An 18,936-nucleotide genomic window follows, 5' to 3' on the forward strand; every position below is an offset into this window, starting at 1 on the left:
TATAAATACCTCTGTGCAAATTAACTAGAGAATGTAGAAGAAATGGATAAATTCTTGGACACATACACCCTCCCAAGACTACACCAGGAAGAAGTCAAATCCCTGAATAGACCAATAACAGGTTCTGAAATTAAGGCAGTAATTAATAGCCTACCAACCAAAAAAAAAAAAAAAAAGCCCAGGACCAGACGGATTCATAGCCAAATTCTACCAGAGGTACAAAAAGGAGCTGGTACCATACCTTCTGAAACTATTCCAAACAATAGAAAAAGAGAGAATCCTCCCTAACTCATTTTATGAGACCAGCATCATCCTGATACCAAAACCTGGCAGAGACACAACAAAAAAAGAAAATTTCAGGCCAATATCCCTGATGAACATCAATGCGAAAATCCTCAATAAAATACTGGCAAACTGAATCCAGCAGCACATCAAAAAGTTTATCCACCATGATCAAGTTGGCTTCATCCCTGGGATGCAAGGCTGGTTCAATGTACGCAAACCAATAAACATAATCCATCACATAAACAGAACCAATGATGAAAACCACATGATTATCTCAATAGAAGCAGAAAAGGCCTTCAACAAAATTCAACACACCTTCATGCTAAAAACTCTCAATAAACTAGGTATTGATGGAACATATCTCAAAATAAGAGCTCTTTAGGACAAACCCACAGCCAATATCATACTGAATGAGCAAAAGCTGGATGCATTCCTTTGAAAATCGGCACAAGACAAGGATGCCGTCTCTCACCACTCCTATTCAACATAGTATTGGAAGTTCTGGCCAGGGCAATCAGGCAAGAGAAAGAAATAAAGGATATTCAAATAGGAAGAGAGGAAGTCAAATTGTTCCTGTTTGCAGATGACATGATTGTATATTTAGAAACCCCTTTGCCTCAGCCCAAAATCTCCTTAAGCTGATAAGCAACTTCAGCAAAGTCTCAGGATACAAAATCAATGTGGAAAAATCACAAGCATTCCTATACATCAATAATAGACAAAGAGCCAAATCATGAGGGAACTTCCATTCACAATTGCTACAAAGTGAATAAAATACCTAGGAATACAACTTACAAGGGATGTGAAGGACCTCCTCAAGGAGAAGTACAAACCACTGCTCAAGGAAATAAGGGAGGACATAAACAAATGGAAAAAGATTCCATGCTTATCATGGATAGGAAGAATCAATATCTTGAAAGTGTCCATACTGCCCAAAGTAATTTATAGATTCACTGCTATCCCCTCAAACTACCATTAACTGTCTTCACAGAATTAGATAAAACTACTTCAAATTTCATATGGAACCAAAAAAAGAGCCCATATAGCCAAGACAATCTTAAGCAAAAAGAACAACACACTACCTGACTTCAAACTATACTACAAGCGTCGTACTATACTAAAGGCATCACACTCCCTGACTTCAAACTATACTATAAGGCTACAGTAACCAAAACAGCATGGTACTGGTACCAAAATAGATATGTAGACCAATGAAACAGAATAGAGGCCTCAGAAATAATGCCACACATCTATAACCATTTGATCTTTGACAAACCTGACACAAACAAGAAATGGGGAAAGGATTCCCTATTTAAAAAATGGTGTTGGGGAAACTGGCTAGCCATATGCAGAAAACTGAAACTGGACCCCTTCCTTACACCCTATACAAAAATTAATTCAGGATGGATTAAAGCCTTAACTGTAAGACTTAAAACCATAAAAACCTAGAAGAAAACCTAGGCAATACCATTGAGGACATAGGTGTGGGCAAAGACTTCATGACTAAAACACCAAAAGCAATGGCAACAAAAGCCAAAATTGAAAATGGGATCTAATTAAACTGAACAGCATTTGCACAGCAAAAGAAACTATCGTCAGAGTGAACAGGAAACCTAGAGAACGGGAGAAAATTTTTGCAATCTATCCATCTGATAAAGGGCTAATATCCAGAATCTACAAGGAACTTAAACAAATTTACAAGAAAAAAACAACTCCATCAAAAAGTGGGCAAAGAATATGAACAGACACTTCTCAAAAGAAGACATTTATGCGGCCAACAAACATATGAAAAAAAGCTCACCATCACTGGTCATTAGAGAAATGCAAATCAAAACCACACTCAGATACCATCTCACGCCAGGTAGAATGGCAATCATTAAAAAGTCAGGAAACAACAGATGCTGGAGAGAATGTGGAGAAATAGAAACACTTTTACACTGTTAGTGGGAGTGTAAATTAGTTCAACCATTGTGGAAGACAGTGTGGTGATTCCTCAAGGATCTAGAACCAGAAATACTATATGACCCAGCAATCTCAGTACTGGGTATATACCCAAAGGATTATAAATCATTCTACTACAAAGACACATGCACATGTATGTTTATTGTAGAACTGTTCACAATAGCAAAGACTTGGAACCAACCCAAATGCCCATCAGTGATAGGCTGGATAAAGAAAATGTGGTGCATATATACTATGGAATACTATGCAGCCACAAAAAAGGATGAGTTCATGTCCTTTGCAGGGACATGGATGAAGCTAGAAACTATCATTGTCAGCAAACTAACACAGGAACAGAAAACCAAACACCACATGTTCTCACTCATAAGTGGGAGTTGAAGAATGAGAACACATGGACACAGGGAGGAGAACATCACACACCGAGGCCTATTGGGGGGTGGGGACTAGGGGAGGTAGAGCATTAGGAGAAATACCTAATGTAGATGACGGGTTGATGGTGCAGCAAACCACCATGGCACATGTATACCTATGTAACAAAGCTGCACAGTCTGCACATGTGCCCCAGAACTGAAAGCATAATTAAAAAAAAAATTAAATAATTACAGATACTGGCTAAGCTGCAGAGAAAGGGGAACACTTATAAATGGTTGGTGGAAATGCAACCTAGCTCAGTTACTGTGAAAAGCAGTTTGGAGACTTCTCAAAGAACTGAAAACAGGTCCACTATTTGACCCAGAAATACCACTAACTGGGTTTATACCCAAGGGAAAGTAAACTATTCTACCAAAAAGTCACATACATCTACATGTTAATTGAGTCACCATTTATAGCAGAGACATGGAATCAACCATGGAATCGGAGACACGCCAATCAACGGTGGATTGAATAAAGAAAATACAGCACATATACCCCGTGAAATACTACACAGCCATAAAAACTAATGGAATTGTGCCCTTTGCAGCAAAATGGATGCAGCTGGAGGCCATTATCTGAATTAAATTAATGCAGGAAAAGAAAACCAAATACTACATGTTCTCATTTATAAGTGAAAGCCAAACATTGGGAACTCAAGGAAATAAAGACGGTAACAATAGGTCAGGTGCGGTGGCTCACATCTGTAATCCCAGCACTTTGGGAGGCCGAGGCAGGCGGATCACGAGGTCAGAAGATTGAGACCATCCTGGCTAACACGGTGAAATCCCGTCTCTACTAAAAATGCAAAACTTTAGCCCGGCCTGGTGGCGGGCGCCTGTAGTCCCAGCTACTGGGGAGGCTGAGGCAGGAGAATGGCGGGAACCCAGGAGGCGGAGCTTGCAGTGAGCTGAGATCCCACCACTGCACTCCAGCCTGGGCGACGGAGCAAGACTCCGTCTCAAAAAAAAAAAAAAAAGATGGTAACAATCGACGCTGGGGACTAATAGAGGGGACAGGGGGAGGGAAGGGTTGAAAAACTAACTTTCGGGTACTAGGCTCAATATGTAGGTGATAGAATCATCTGCACCTCAAACCTCAGCATCACACAATATACCCATATAACAAGCTTGCATATGTAACACCCTTAATCTAAAATGAAAGTTGAAAATAAATAAACAAGTGAGCATAATACCTAAATGAATTTTTAAGAACCAAAAAAGCAAAAATATAAGATAAATGAAAGCGTTCATTGATTTTTAAATGCTCATTGAAGAAGCCATAATTTCTATAATATTATCATGTAACTCTAGTGGAATTTAAGATCATATCACATCATGAATATATCATTTCTAAATTTTATTTGGTTGTATATATTACAAAATAAAGATATTCATTTAATTTAAAGAGTCTCATAAATGCAGGAAATTGTCTTGATTTTGTTTTTTTTCCATTGTCTATATAAATTTCATAATATAAGCAAACAAATTCCATGTTTAAAATGAAAGCATTCATATGATACTCAATTGCTATATACTTAGAGTCATCAGGCCGGTTCCTAATGATTTGACAGTCTGTCAAAAAAAAAAAAAATGAAAATAGTCATTAGAACATTCCCTTTCCTTTCAGACTTAGATTGTAACAATTATACTGTCATGAAAGTAAGTCATTCAATCCCAGAAGACAACATGCGTGCATAATTTAAAATACTAGGCCATAGTACGTTGTCTGGTCTAATTAGTGTCATAAATAGTGCACAACAATAACTGGATTTACAAGAAAAATTTTAAGCGATTAAAGAGATTTTAGGCATCACACAAATGATGAAAAAGAGGGTATTTTGAATCTGGACAGCTGCTAGAGATGTGAAAGAAGATGAGACATCGTGAGTGTATCAGATTTCACATATTAAGTGAGAGGCATAAAATACATTTTTGGTGAGCTGCACATTTGTCCATGCTTTTCTTTTCTTTTTCTTTTTCTTTCTTTCTTTTTTTTTTTTTTAATTGAGACAGAGCCTCATTCTGGAACCCAGGCTGGAGTGCAGTGGAGTGATCTTGGCTCACTGCAATCTCTGCCTCCCGAGTTCAAGCGATTCTTGTGCCCAGCCTCCTGAGTAGCCGAGACTACAGGTGCACACCACAATGCCTAGCTAATTTTTTGTATTTTTAGTAGAGACGGGGTTTCACCATGTTGGCTAGGCTGGTCTCAAACTCCTGACCTCAGGTGATCCGCCCACCTTGGCCTCCCAAAGTGCTGGGATTACAGGTGTGAGCCACCACGCCCAGCCTGTCCATGCATTTTCAAACCAAGGTTCATTTAATTATGCATGGTGTCTACACTGTAAGTATTTGAGACTTCAACTAAAAATCCTATCTTTTAAAAAATATGGGGTAAGAGGGAGAACAGTAAACACAATGAATGGCCTATTCAACTTCTCTTCAACTTCATTTTAGATACTGTATATATTGTTTGAAGATATTATTCCTTTCTAGTGTTGGTTTTAATAAAAAGTGCTTAACTGTGTACATTGAGATCAATAATGTTTTATTTATAAAAATTAGTCATCTCTACTACAGATTCTTGCTCTCTGGCATGTAAGAATGATTTCAGGACCTTCATCGGGCCAGTTGTGATGAACTTCAGAGCCATTATTTTTCATCTAACATTTAAAAAATTGTTATTAGTGGTTGAGTGTAGTAGCACAGGCCTGTAATCCCAGCACTTTGGGAGGCCGAGGCGGGAGGATCATGAGGTCAGCAAATCGAGACCATCCTGGCCAACATGGTGAAACCCCGTCTCTACTAAAATACAAAAAATTACTCAGGCATGGTTGTGGGCCCCTGTAGTCCCAGACACTTGGAAGGCTGAGGCAGGGAATGACTTGAACCCAGGAGGCAGAGATTGTAATGAGTCGAGATTGCACAATTGCACTCCAGCCTTGTGACAGAGTGAGGCTCCGTCTCAAAAACCAAAAATGTTATTAGCATTATATTAATGCATTTATGTATTTATTTAAATATTTCATTGGTAATAGAATTACCCATTTTGTTCCTCTTAATATAGTATTTTGTAGCAACATTACATCAATGACTAAAATAGGTTTTGGAAAGAATTAGCATTCTGCTGAGGTAGCCTTGACTGAAGACTGAGAATGATAAGGTATATAAAATTAGTACTAAATGCCTTCCTAGGGTCAAAATAATGACAGATGTTAAAAATGCATGCCAGTATAACATTCTCAGATTAATTTCCAGAAAATTAAGTAAACACTATGGCGGCATATAAATCTTCGGAACTGTTCTTATTTACCTTTCATCTGTCATTGCTAACGTCTACAAATTGACATGACTTGCCACGGTCTCTGAATTGTATAAATGTGCTTTGGCTTGAATGAGCATGGGAAATCCCCACCAAGTTGCAAGTTAGGGAAATGTGTCAAAATATTTCATAAGTAAAAGACTATGAAAGCTGCTCCACTGAGGGATCCTAATTGACCTCAGGCCGACCTCCTTCCCAGTAAGATGGCCAGAACAGTGGGCCCACAGGACTTCAAGGGTTCTGAAGTGCCTGCAGTTAATCTGGGTGTATCTGGCTTCCTTTTGTATGGAGAAGTGTCATTTTGTATATGGGATGAGTAAATCGAGACTCTCCATAGTTTGGATCAGCCTATCTGAAGCAATCAGTGTCCCTATGCTGTGAGTACATAAAGATGATCAGTGCAGCTCAGCTATTCCACTGTGCCTCAACCTGCCATCCTGTTCAGAGCAGAGTCTCTCTAGAAGCCTGTCTGGCTGTCACTAGCTAGGCCCACTGGGAGATGTCCATGAAGCATGACACCCACACCTTCTCCCAGTTGAAGTGCATCCAAATGGAGGCCATTTTCGAGGTCAAGGGTCGTCAACTCCCTGGTTGGCAAACCAGTACACACAGCAGCAGGTGAGCAGGAACAAGGGGGCATTCCCGCCTGAACTCTGCCTCCTGTCAGATGGGAGGTGGAATTACATTCTCATAGGAGCATGAGCCCCATTGTGAACTGTGCACGCGAGGGACCTAGGTTGTGTGCTCCTTATGAGAATCTAATGCCTGATGATCTGAAGTGAAACAGTTTCATCCTGAAACCATCCTCCACCCTGAAACCATCCTCCACCCCATTCATGGAAAAATTGTCTTTCACGAAACTGGTCCCTGGTGACAAAAAGGTTGGGGATCAATGGTCTAGATGACATCAAAGTGAGCAATTTCTTTGTTTCCACTGTTTCAGCAAAAGCCCTCTGACTTGTGGATGCTTCCAAAGAGCCTTCACTTTGTAAAGGATCATCTTCCCTTCCCTTTCCCCACATGGCCTCTACTCCTGCTCTGCAAATCCTATCTATGATGCTCCAGGACCTGGGAAGATGGGAGAGGGAACCCCAGGAGACACCCCCCACTATCCAAGTCCAAGGACATCCGACATTTGTGGAACACTAAGACTATGAAAGAGAAACAACACTGCAGTGAGGACCGCTGATTCAAAGTGAGAAATGAAGAACTTTAAACAATTCTAATTTCGTAAAAGATGTGAGAACACACATTACCATAAAATAGTTATAGAGGCTGCAATGAGGAAAGACTCATCAGAGACTAGGAATCAACTCTTGGAAATTAAAATAAGGTTGTCAGGTAACTACCCATGAAGCTGAATTCCACACTAGTCAGCTTGAAAAAAAAATTAAAAAAAAAAAAAACAGTACTGGACATTTCACAGAATACAAAATAAAAATGCAAAGAGATAATATGAAACTAACTGTAAGAGAAATGGAGGCTAGATCCAGATGGTCCAATAAATATCTAATACAGGTTTTTGAAGGACAGACCTGTGACAGCTTGAAAAGCCTCTCTTCTCCAATAATTAAAACGTAAGTCCTGGAATTCAGTCTCACTGGACTAACTTGAATTGCAGCCCTATCCTTGAAGCAATTACTGTACCAGAGATATGGAGAAAAAAAAAGTGATATATTCATTTTCAAATGTTAAGATGGCTTAAAGACACAACAAAAATGTAACAATTTATGGATCTGAATGAAAATGTTATCAGTCTTGCCTATGTAAATATAAAGGTATAGTTTACATAAGATGAGAGAAAGAAGTATGTAAGATATGTGTAGAGAATAGGTCTCTTAAATGGAAGCTTCAAGTGATGTTTAAAATTGTCAAAAAAAAAAAAGAAAACCATTGATGTACGTTATTTAAAGGTACTATAATATTAACTGAAGAACTAAAATAGCTTTCCTGAATTTAAGAAGAGGGACTGTCAAGCTAAATCCCTCCTTTTATGTAGAAGAGAATCAACAGTTAGCACCTAAAGCTGATAAGTATGTTATTTACAATTACGGTAGGGAACACCAGCAGAATTTAAAAGAGAAATTACTACAAGTTCTCTCTGAAGAGTTGGATTTGGTTTCAAAAGGGATTGAGGGGACTCGATTAGCTTTTATTTCATACCCTTCTCTATCTTTTAAAAAACAATTTGCATGTAGTCAGCCCTCTGTATCTGTGGGCTCCACATCCGCGGATTCAATCAACTGTGGAGAGAAAATACTCAGAGGGAAAAACAATTGCATCTGTACTGAACACGGACCGACGTTTTTCCCTCTTGTTATTTCCTAAACGACACAGCATAACAACTATTTACATAGCATTTACATCGTGTTAGGTATTGTAAGTAATCTAGAGAGAATTTAAAGTATAAAAAGGATGTGCATGGGTTATATGCAAATACTACACCATTTTCTGTATCAGGGACTTGAGCATCCCAGGATTTTGGTGTCCCTAGGTGTCCTGGAACCAGTCCTCCATGGATACACAGGGTGAATTGTATTATTTTGTGATAAAGATGTGTGCTTAAATACATGAGTAAAATATCTAAATTATAAAACTAGAAAACATTACTTTAGATTATCTTAGAAAAGTATCTGTAAACATTTAAATGATATTACTATGTATACATGTAAAACGTTTCTTGTGTGAGCTTGGGAAATATACCTATTTTTGCACTTGTAAGAACTGTTAAGAGTTGGAAAATAGTTTTCTGTTCTGGCAGTTGACAGTTTCTTTCTGTAAAGGGCCAGACAGTAAATATTCAGGGCTTTGTAGGTCATGAGGAACAATTGAGGGCATTATATATGTACATATGTAACAAGGGGAAAAAATCCCATGATTTATATTGTATTGTCAAAATTTAGAATATGATAAAAATTGACTATGATTTTGTCATAATACAAATTTACTAATGAGAAGAACCAAAACTTTTTTTGAGGGGAGAGGTGATAATATTTTGCTTAGTTGGGGTTCAAAGTGAGTGTTCCCTCTTGTCAAATCAGTTGCAAACATTCATCTGTAAAGACAGACTCATCTGTGGGCCATTAAAAAAAACACAGGTGGTGGATGGGATTTTGTTCATGGGCTACATGCAGTTCACTGACTGCCGCTCTATTTAGTCTGCTGCCATTTAGCGGGAATTCAGACTTAGGCTTCTCAGCTATCTATGGTGAATCGCCAGGTTTCTTCCCAGTTTGTTGCAGAATCAATACCCTGTTAAACAAAATACAAACTGAGTTGTTATAAAAATGAAATTAAAAAAACAGACATACAAAATACTGACCCCAATATTTAATTATTGGAATCAATAAACAAAATTATGCTGCTAAATTACTACGAAAGTTTCTGAATACTTAACGTTTTCAACTTCCATATTTATATAGTGGCAAAAAGATAATAAAGAGCTTTGCAGCCTGATCTCAAATAGTTCATTCATCATTTTGGACTTTTAAAAAATATATGTTTCTACCTGCAGTGTAGTATAATTACCAACTTCTACGGCATTGCCAAAACTTGGAATGTGCTTTTCCGCGTCATTAGTGACTTCTGACTCCTCCGATTGGAACCCACATGTGTTTGTTTCCTTTGCAGGCCTAATTGGCAACACTATAGACACCCTAGAGAAATTGAGGAAAGGTGGATAAAGCAACTGAATGCTTTCTTCAGGACCCTTTAGTCTATTTCCTTCGTGACTTCGTTCATTTGGAGGACAACCTTAGAATGAGCATTAATTACCCGATTGAGTCATCAACTAACTTCCAAGAGACAAACTATAATTTACTGAATTTATTACCCAGTATTTTATGCCAATTGTCTTGCAGTATTTTGCTGTCATAAGATGCATTTATTACTGATGATTTCCATCTACTAAGTCATAAGTCAAACCACCATTCCATTTTCTCACACTTCTGTATTTCATATTTAGCCAACTTAGAGTTTGATGGAATAGAAATACACTCTATCTAAATTACTCAATTACTGTATTCAAAAGTTTCCACAAATGATGTAGGTACTACGAGAATATTTATGTAAATTCACATTTCCCAGCCATGCTCATCTGACTATGTTAGTTTAAAATGCAAGAGTTAAAATTTTCATTTTGCGGTGATACTATTCCCAAGTGCATTATGTTCATTACATTGAAGAAACATCTATTACATCTTAAAACACACTTGCCATCATTTTCTTTCTTTGTAAGAATAAAACCACTTCAGAGCTACAGCAGACTCTCAATTAACTTAGGAAAAAGATGGAAAAAAAAGTCTTGCTTCCTTCTCTGTTTCTGTCAGGCTGCAGGAGGACTACATTCTGGAGTGGGAAATGAAAGATTTACGACATTTTCGAGACTACAATTTTTAATGAGATGCACATTCCTTTTCTCATGTAAGCCTCGCCTCAGGGGGTCTGGGAGCAGAGAGGGAAGCGTTTTTGTCTGCATCTCCTGATGGTCCTCACTGGATGAGTTTTGTGGAGTGTTCTTCTGTTGAAGAATGATCTTCTTTCATATTGTTTTCCCCGTTAAACACATATCCTATGGCATATTTGTTTTGTGCCGTACAAAGGAGATGAAAACGCTAAGGCCTGTTTATGGCACCTGTTTACCTAAGTATCTGGAATCTATAGTGAACGGTTTTCTCCAAATTATTTGTACGTTTCTATTCTTTAAAGTGCAAGTTAATTTTAAAACAGTATTCTGATGTGTAACTTCCAAGATCCTAATTTCTCTCCTACATATTGCTACTAATGGCCGGACATAAAATGAAATATACTTCATAAACTTCTCTTTACTTCAGTCACATAGTCACATTAAACCTAAACTGTGTAAAATTGATCCTTCTTGAATACAGAGTTGGAGCTGAAACATTGTTGTATGTTCTCATGTCACTGTTAGAAAAACAAAAAGGTGCTTTTAAGATCAAAGAAAAACATAAACCCAGAATACAGTCATGGTTTGAAAACATAGTTTTAGAAATGTACATTTTGATCTTAAAAGATCAGTGAAGGAAAAGGTTTGTGTACTAGACTCTGCCACAAATGAGTACCTACACTTTGCATGTGACGTGCTGAACGTAACCATATCAACACTAGTGAATGAACGTCAGGGCACGCCACAAACAGCAGCTCATTCTGATTAACTGGTTCATATGCTGTTTTCAGTCTTCCTCTTGGGAGAAAAGTATCTCATATCAACAAAGTTGATGGTTCTACAACTAATGTAATTCCAAGTCACTGTACATAGCCTAACATAGCAACTATGAGGCATTAAAGCATTTTTCTTATGGAATATTAGGACTCATAAATACACTTCTAAATCCGCTTCAAAATACTTTGAGTTCTCATCAACGTTGACACCAAATTATCCGGGTATCCACATTATAAAGAAGCAGATGAGAATAATCTCATGTTTTTGCAATAAAACGATGCTATGTAGCTCATACTCCATAAAATTTTCAAAAATAAAAATTTTGGCTCCATAGCCTTCATTTCAAGCATCTTCTGAATGTGTGCCATTTCTGCAATCAGGGAGATGGCAGCTGGATGGCAGTCTGAAGGTGCTGATTAGAGGTGTTCAGGGATGAACCCAATCAAACCAGTTAAGGGCAGGGACCTGCCAGTTCCGGGGAGTTTCACACCGAATGGAAAATATTGAGCAATCAGAATCTCAAGCAGTGGCCAATGACACAGAAAACTCATAAACACTCTAAAATAAAAATGTTGCAGGAATGCCACCTAAATTTTTAAAAGTCTTTAACAATAATTATAATAGCTAATATAGATTAAGTGCTTACTATGTGCCAGGGACTCTTCTAAACATCTTTACATCATTTGAGTCTTACAGCATTTCTGTAAGTATAATATCATCCCCATTTTTAAATGGGGAAATAAAAACACAAAAAAAGTCAATAGCTTGCCGAAGATTACACAGCACATAAATTCTGTAAATAAGATTTTAACTCTGATAGTTTGGTCTACAGCCTGGGATCTTAACCACTAGGTATAATAGTAAGCAAACATTTGTGAAAAAAACAGTCCTTATCTAAAACTATGAAAATTAATCTTAACATCATCACCACCACCATCATTTAAACATTGGATATGCTTGGGTTTAAAACACAATTTAGTTCTGCTACTTATGAACTCCATCATTATCATCATATTTCTTAACCTCTGTAAAACGGTACAACAGCTGTCTTTCAGGGTTATTGCGAGATTGTTATGAATGTACGTAAACCACGAACACAACTTCCCAGCACATTGCAGGTGCTCCAAAAGGGGTGTTTTTATTACAAGTATAAGGGGAGTGATACATGCACGCTGCATACATTAACTGCTTACCATATGATTAAGCAGATATAAGTCTGAATATGAATAAAAAATATAAATCCCACACCAAAACACGTCTCAATAAAACATTTCAAAAAATGTATTGGGTCATGAAAAAGAACTTGCTCGATGTAGTGTTTTACTGTTGTGTATCGCATACGTATAAGTTAGGCCACAAGAAGAAGTCTTGGCTCAGACTTCACAGCCTCAGTTTTGAAAACAGGGTGTCCAGGGAAGGTGTCTGATACATGCTTGGGGCTGATGTTTATGCTGAGTTTCGATGATCATTCTCCCACATTAATAGGTTTGGCTGAAAATATTAATATGCAAGTAGCAGATGTGTATAGCAACTCAAAATGTGTATATAGCATGAAACTCATCTATGCAAGACACAGACTTTGGTGGTAGACTCTCCAAAGCTTGAAAGTAGAGGCCATTTAACTACAAGGCAATGATCCCAATCTGCTGGTCCCTAACACCACCCCTTAAGGGTTCCCCCAACCTACAATCGCACCAAGCACTATTTGCAAATGAATCACAAGCTGCTATTCTGAGTAACAGACTACAAATTAACTCAGATGGATTGTTAAAGTCATAGTAGTGTGTGTGTGTGTGTGTGTGTGTCTCTGTGTGTGTGTGTGTGTGTACAGAAGATTTTCTTTCTCTCAGGTAAGTGCCCAAGAATGTGACTGCTGAGTCATAGGCTAAGTGCATTTTTAATGATTTAAAATGTAGTAGACCTTATTTTTAGAGCAGTTTTAGAGCAAGTGCAGAGAGTATATGTATACCCTCCCCCTCCACACATGCACAGCTTCCCCCACTACCAACGTCCTGAACCAGAGCAGAACATTTGTTAGAATCCACGAACCTACTTGTACACACCATTATTACCCAAAGTGTCTGTGGTATATAGTAAGGTTCATTGTTGGTGGTGTACATTCTACGGGTTTTGACAAATGTATGAAGATATGTACCCACCATTTTAGTATCATCCAGCAATTTTCATTGCCCTAAACATCTTCTGTGTTCTGTCTCCTCATCCCTCCCTTCCACCCCAATTCAAGGCATTCACTGATCTTTTTTCTGCCTTTTTCAAAAGATCATGTAGTTGCAATCACACAGTATGCAGCCTTTCCAGAGTGGCCTCTTTCACTCAGTAATATTTATTCAGGATCCTCCATGTTTGTTATCCTTGACAGTTCGGTTCCTTTCGTTGAGGAATGCGAGTCCATGTCCTGCTGAAGGGCATCTTGCTTGCATCCAAGTTTGGGCAATTCTGAATAAAGCTGCTGTAGGCACCACGTGATGGTTTTCATGCGGATGTAAGTTTTTAACGCATTTGGGTAACTATCAAAAAGTGCAATTGCTGAATCCTATGGTAAGAGGATGCTTAATTTTTAAAGAACCTGCCAAAGTGTCCTCCAAAGTGGCCATAGTGTGTTGCTTTCCCACCAGCGATGAAAGCGAGTTCCTGCTGCTCCTCGGCAGCGTTTGATGTTGTCCGTGTTGTAGATGTTAGCCATCTTAATAAGTGTGTAGGGATATTTCATTGCTGTTTTATCACAGTAGCTTTTCATCACGATATAGTATCTCAGTAAAAACACAGCAAAAGTATAATTATTTAATCATAAGGGGAAACTCAAAATTTTGTTGGAAAGAGGGACTCTCATATTCAAAGAGGTTAGGAATCACTATGTAAAAGGATCCTGATAAGAAAATTGTGCATTTCAAAGTACATGTGCAAAAATGTCCCCTTTTACTTTCTGACCACACTCCATTCCTTTGCCTGAAACTCTGGTGCAGCCTCCCAGTTCAGGCTGCACCTCCTCTTTCTTCACGATTTTGCATTCGCTCAAAGCACGTAAGGAAAAATTTCTCTTTCTCTTTCTCTTTCTCAAGAGGAATCCTCTAAAACTGTGCTCCATGAGATCCTGATATTATGCAAGATGTCATTAAAGGTTCTATGAAACAAAGATTCCATCTGTTTAATGTAACTCATGACACTTCTCCCTCTCTCCATGCATGGAGATACATAATATTTAGTAGCTCATTAAAGGGTTTGAGAAGCATTAGAATTAAAACTATTGATAAAGCAGCATTCCAAACTATTTATATTCACATGCCCAGGGCCCCATGGGTGGAGGACAGAGATTCATCAGAATTTTTTTCTTTTCTTTTTTTTTTTTTTTTGAGACGGAGTCTCGCTCTGTGGCCCAGGCTGGAGTGAGTGGCGCCATCTCAGCTCACTGCAAGCTCCGCCTCCCGGGTTCACGCCATTCTCCTGCCTCAGCCTCCCGAGTAGCTGGGACCACAGGTACCCGCCACCTCGCCCGGCTAATGTTTTGTATTTTTTAGTGTGGACGGGGTTTCACCGTGGTCTTGATTTCCTGACCTCATGATCTGACCCCCTCGGCCTCCCAAAGTGCTGGGATTACAGGTGTGAGCCACTGCCCCCGGCCCAGAGATTTTTTTCAGGCAGCACCGTTAATTACCTAGAAAACATCGTGGTTAGAAGTCCTGTGTCTAAGACTATCCTTTCTGAAACAAGGGAGTAATTTCTACTATAAAGATTTTTTAAAAGGTGAGAGTGTCTGGGCACAGTGGCTCAGGCTTTTAATCCCAACACTTTGGGAGGCTGAAGTGGGCAGATCACCTGAGGTCAGGAGTTCAAGACCAACTTGGCCAATATGGTGAAACCCCCTCTCTACAAAAATACAAAAATTAGCTGGGCATGGTGGTGGGCATCTGTAATCCCAGCTGCTCGGGAGACTGAGGTGGGATAATCACTTGAACCCAGGAGGCGGAGGTTGCAGGGAGCTGAGATCACACCATTGCACTCCAGCCTGGGCGGTAGAACGAGACTCTGTCTCAAAAAAATAAATAAATAAAAGTGTGAGATAAAATATAGTGGAGATATGGATAAAGAAGTCAGAGGAGTATGCAGGACATCACCCTTCCTTAGATCATCAGTAAAAGTCTGCAAGACAAGGAAAGTGGATGGTACTGGATTTCCTATATAAAACAGTGATGGACAGACCAGCACACAAGGTGGCCACATGGACAAGAGACAGTCTGCATGGACAAGGCACAGAAGGCCATTGTGGGCCCTGGGTTCCTGTCAATGAGATCACTCAGCTCTCCCTACCAGCCAGAATTCTGCCCACTCGAGTCAACCCAAGAAGCTCAACTCCAGATACCTGAAACCCTTTAGAACATCCTATGATAAGATGTAAACAGTGTTCCCTCTCATTTGTGATGGCTTAAACTAACTATACATTCATCACCTATAACGATAAATTCATCAGCTTTTTCCACTTAAACTTGGCCAGGCCACATACAATCTTTGATCTTGAACCATACTTTCTCCAGACAGAGACTGATAAATGACTTTTTTTGATAGTTAGAACTGAACCTTTATTCATTGTTTCAGTATCTTCGCTCTTTATGCTCCTTTATAAAAAACTGTAAGAAAAATAGACATCTTCACTAAATAGAATTCTTTAAAAATTGCCTTTTATGATATTTGCTAGATTTTATTTGCTTATAATAGATGATGCTCAACACAAGGCCAGCTGTTGATGGTGTGTTATTACATAAAACTAAGCAAACTGTTTGGTCCATAGGGATGGGTCCACAGAATACCCCAGAATCAAGACAAGTGGGCTCTCAACACGCTGATTCCTAAGGCTGCCTTGGACCTATTAACCCTGAGGACCCGGGACGTGGCCAAGGAATCTGAATGTTAATGGTCTCTGAACCACTGGGTTGGATCTCCATAGACAGCAAACCTGGCCCAAGCAATTACTCAGAGTACAAAGAGAACACAGAAGAATGAAGAAAAAGTGTTGAACGTTTTCCATTTAGGGGCTGTAAGGGGCCTTAAAGGACCATTTAGCTCAACCCTATGTCTTTATAGTAGAGGAAAAATATGTTATTTAACCCAGATCACCAAGTTGAATCAGCTGACATTCTTTCCCATCTAAAATGTCATTAGTCTAGAAACTAAAGAAATGAAGAAAATCTGAAAGAATGGAAAAGGAAAGAAACATATATCTGGAAGAAGTCAACTAATCAGTTTCAGAGAAATGTTCTAATTGTTCAAGATGTACTCAACTTGAATCTGTGATCTTTTTTAAAGACTTATTTTTTTAACCCTTAAGATTTGCTTTTCAATATTGGTGTTGCTTGAGACAACAGCAGCTCAATATTTGTGGTAATCTACATCATGAACAGGTACTCGCTTGGGCAGCAAATTACAGAATGAGTAATCATTTTCTAATTTCAAGGTTCCTATTCTTTTAGTCATTTAAAATTCAGACTTCAAGCCAATCTATGAATGCCAGGTTTCTGTTAATTACAAACAATTCATCTTAATTAGCCTGAAAGACTGTTCTAACAAGAAATAAATTATTGAGCACAAAAAGCAAGTTTTGTGACATGTTTAATGTTCATTTCAAATACCTTTCAAAACAAATAGCAGCTGAGAACATGGAAGGTTAAAAAGATAACTTTTGTTGCTGGATTGATTTCAAATCTTCCCTGGCTGCTTGCAGGTGTAGCACTGTTTACTTGTAAATCTATTGTAACAGATCACAATCATTATAATCACGATGGTAACCAATGTTCATTAAAGATACAATGAAAATCCCATGATTAAAGGCCATTTGTTTCATCACAATAAGATCATTTATTTATTATTGGGTAAATGGTTACAAATTGCACATGGTTGGGGCAGTCGAAACAGGGAATATGAATTTGGAGATTGAGGTGGTGAGTGCCTTTTACTTGGTGAAATTCTGACAATCCAAGGAGAAGACTGCGTGTGGCCCATGAGAGAAAGACAGGCTGTGCTTTTACTCACCACACAATTCTACACTGTGATCTGATGGTCATTATTCCTCCCAACTCGGCTCTTCATTTTTCTAAATTAGACAACGCTGAACATATCCTGGTGCCTGTGGGCTATAAATGGTTTTAAACAGCATGCAAGTTGCACCATTCTTTATTTAATTCCATTAGCACGCTTAGCTAGTCTACTATGTAATAAGATAGTTGAAGACATTATATGGGCTTCTTCTCTTTATTTTTGTTTTCGTTTTAAAACCAAAGCAAACATCTCAGGTCAATTCAAAAGGAATGAGCAGGAAACCCTCACCAAGATGGAAAGTACTAACATTTCATGTGAAAGTCAGTTTTTTCCCTGAATTATGCTCCCTGTTTAACCGTCTAACTCAGATTAATACTGTCATACTTGACAGCCACCAGCAAGATTCATCTACCCCTGCCATTCAAATTCCAAACAGTCAGTACAAACAATTTTTTAAGACAAATTCAACTGTTCTAATGTAAAACGGTTTGGGGCTCATCTCCAGGCCAAACACATTGGCTAGAGAAACCTCTTTGCTGTCCGACAAAGGTTGTTGCTGTCCTTCAGAGCTGTTCTTAGAGGATGGCCAATCAGACATGGTGAGTCAGATGGCCCCAAGGAAAGAGAAAGAAGACGCCACCCACGCACTCTGCGAAGGTTCCACTGGAAAGGTTCCATATGATCTGGCTGTCACTGCCCTTGAATTAGGGCTATGGGAGCACTTCGCCCTACAATTCGCAGAGCAGGAAAGGGTCCTCCTGTTTCCTTGTGTACAGAGGGTGCACATTTCCCAAAACTCTCCTACTTGGAAGATGGACAGTTGCCCAGGAATACTAAATATAGCCAGCAAATTTTGTCCCCAAGAAATCAGAGTGATCTCTGAGGTCAGGCAAGAATGCAATAGCAGTTTAGAATTGGGTGGGGTAGAAAATTAAAATTAGTCATGAGGAAAATTGCTAAAAACTTTTGCCTTCTCTGACTTCCAATCCCACGAAGCTGACTTCATGTTGCTAAATATTCTGATTACAAGTGAAAACTCAGTTAGACATATGAAAATTCTGTTTATGAAAACCAAAATCTAGAAAGAATACATTTTTCCCCAAGACACTAAACTTATGAGGCCTCGAGTTTATTACTTAGTCCTTAGTTCCTATTTGAGGTTCGCATTTCGAGCCCTCAACGATAGCTAAGAGGTTATGCCCTGATTAAGAATCAGTCAGAATTGGAGTTTTACTCAATGATATACTTAACTCTTTACTTAACCTGACTTAGCACAATTAATTATATAAGTCGCAATTTCCTACTCCTTAAAATGAAAGTAATAGTAATATCTGTGCCATGAAAATAGTAATAGAATTAAATGATATGATGTATGGATGCCTCCTATATGGCACATGCTTAACAATCAATGAAAGCTACTTACAACTAAAAAAAAAAAAAAAAAATAGAGCCAGGCACAGTGGCTCATGCCTGTAATTCATTCAAGCACTTTGGAAGACCAAGATGGAAGGCTTGCTGGAGGCCAGGGTTTCAGTGAGCTACGATTGCACCGCTAGACTCCAAAGATTTCTTTTTAGCCTAGGGGTTAATAATTAATTTCATCATTATTGATTGCTTTATTTGATGTAACCACACACAGAAACTGTAAAACAGAAAAGAGAAGATGTTCTTAGGCACACAAACCACTGGAAAAGAACAGATAACTCAGAGATAAGACTGCACATCTA

The 18,936-nt window shown here is 38.6% G+C and overlaps 1 long non-coding RNA gene across 1 annotated transcript in view; it reads right to left on the bottom strand.

Moving 5' to 3' along the window:
* Positions 1–8,905: 8,905 nt before the first annotated feature.
* The window catches only part of LOC144340935 (uncharacterized), a 147,382-nt gene continuing 137,351 nt past the window's right edge, over positions 8,906–18,936 (bottom strand). The window contains exon 3 of the long non-coding RNA XR_013417490.1: positions 8,906–9,231. This is a non-coding gene — a long non-coding RNA (uncharacterized LOC144340935). The remainder of the gene's footprint in view (positions 9,232–18,936) is intronic.

This window comes from Macaca mulatta, chromosome 5 (genome assembly GCF_049350105.2).
Source record: "Macaca mulatta isolate MMU2019108-1 chromosome 5, T2T-MMU8v2.0, whole genome shotgun sequence".
Lineage (NCBI taxonomy): Eukaryota > Metazoa > Chordata > Mammalia > Primates > Cercopithecidae > Macaca > Macaca mulatta.